This window comes from Jaculus jaculus, chromosome 6 (genome assembly GCF_020740685.1).
Source record: "Jaculus jaculus isolate mJacJac1 chromosome 6, mJacJac1.mat.Y.cur, whole genome shotgun sequence".
In the NCBI taxonomy this organism is placed as follows: domain Eukaryota; kingdom Metazoa; phylum Chordata; class Mammalia; order Rodentia; family Dipodidae; genus Jaculus; species Jaculus jaculus.
The window spans coordinates 43,754,048-43,755,690 of NC_059107.1; the positions used below are offsets into that span (position 1 = coordinate 43,754,048).

The 1,643-nt window shown below is 43.3% G+C and overlaps 1 pseudogene; it reads left to right on the forward strand.

The window, feature by feature from the left end:
• Positions 1-577: 577 nt before the first annotated feature.
• LOC123461711 lies at positions 578-1,023 on the forward strand (annotated as a pseudogene).
• Positions 1,024-1,643: the final 620 nt, after the last annotated feature.

A 1,643-nucleotide genomic window follows, 5' to 3' on the forward strand; every position in this document is an offset into this window, starting at 1 on the left:
CTCGAACTCTCAGCACTCCTCCTACCTCTGCCTCCTGAGTGCTGGGATTAAAGGCATGCTCACCACGCCCGGTTTAGAGCTGGTTAAAATTTAAATAGTTATAGATTGTGTCATGAATTTTTTGTTTGTTTTTTGAGGTAGGGTTTCACTCTAGGTCAAGCTGACCTGGAATTTTTCAGGATGGCCTTGAACTCAAGGCAATCTTCCTACCTCTGCCTCCCAAATTCTGGGATTAAAGGTGTGCACCACCACATCTGGCTGTGTCATGAAATTTTGTGTGTGTTTGGATTTACTACAGTTCTATAAAATTGGCTTGGAGGAAATTAAAAATATTTCTTTCTGGCTCAACAGTTAAAGGTGCTTGTATGCCAGGCATCATGGCGCACACCTTTAATCTCAGCACTCGGGAGGCAGAGGTAGGAGGATTGCCATCAGTTTGAGGCCACCTGGACACTACATATTGAATTCCAGGTCAGCCTGAGCTAGAATGAGACCCTACCTTGAAAAATAAAAATAAAAATAAACTAAAAATAGCTCTTCCCCCGGAGGTCCACACACCACCACTGGTGCCACCACTATGTCTCTAGTGACCCCTGAGGCGTTCCAGCACATTCTGCAAGTACTCAACACAAACATCGATGGGTGGCAGAAAATAGCCTTTGCCATCACTGCTATTAAGGGCGTGGGAAAAGGTATGCTCATGTGGTGTTGAGGAAAGCAGACATTGACCTCACCAAGAGGGCTGGAGAACTCACCAAAGAAGAGGTGGAATGTGTGATCACCATTATGCAGAATCCACACCAATACAAGACTGGTTCTTAAATAGACGGAAGGATGTGAGGGATGGACAGCCAGGTTCTGGCCAATGGTCTGGACAACAAGCTCTGGGAAGCTCTGGAGCAGCTGAAGAAGATCCAAGTCCACTGAGGGCTGCGCCACTTCTGGGGCCTTCGTGTCCAAAGCTAGCACACCAAGACCACTGGCCACCGGCGCCACACTGCGGGTGTGTCCAAGAAGAAATGAGCCTGTAGGCCTATTCTGTTAATAAATATTTCTTTTTTCTTAATATATTTTTTTCATTTTTTATTTATTTATTTGAGAGCAACAGACACAGAGAGAAAGACAGATAGAGGGAGAGAGAGAGAATGGGCGTGCCAGGGCTTCCAGCCTCTGCGAACGAACTCCAGACGCGTGCGCCCCCTTGTGCATCTGGCTAACGTGGGACCTGGGGAACCGAGCCTCGAACCGGGGTTCTTAGGCTTCACAGGCAAGCGCTTAACCGCTAAGCCATTTCTCCAGCCCAATAAATATTTCTATACCTAAAAAATCATCATCATCATCATCATCATCTTAAACTGCTATTCTGCTTCCAGTTTGAAGAGTAATTGGAACCTGCATAGGTATACAGACTACTCAAAGCTGTTTTCAAATATAAATGCCAAGTTTTTATATGGTTTTATATTTTTCTGATGTATAATATCTAGATTAATCAACTTAAAGTTATTAATAAAAGTAATTGATAAAATTTTGTTTTCTGGGCTACTAAAATGTTATGCCTATACTTATAACTGACAGGTATTTAAAAGATAAAATGTATATCTATTTTCTGTGTTCAGATGTAGCTTACACTGTCACCTGACAGC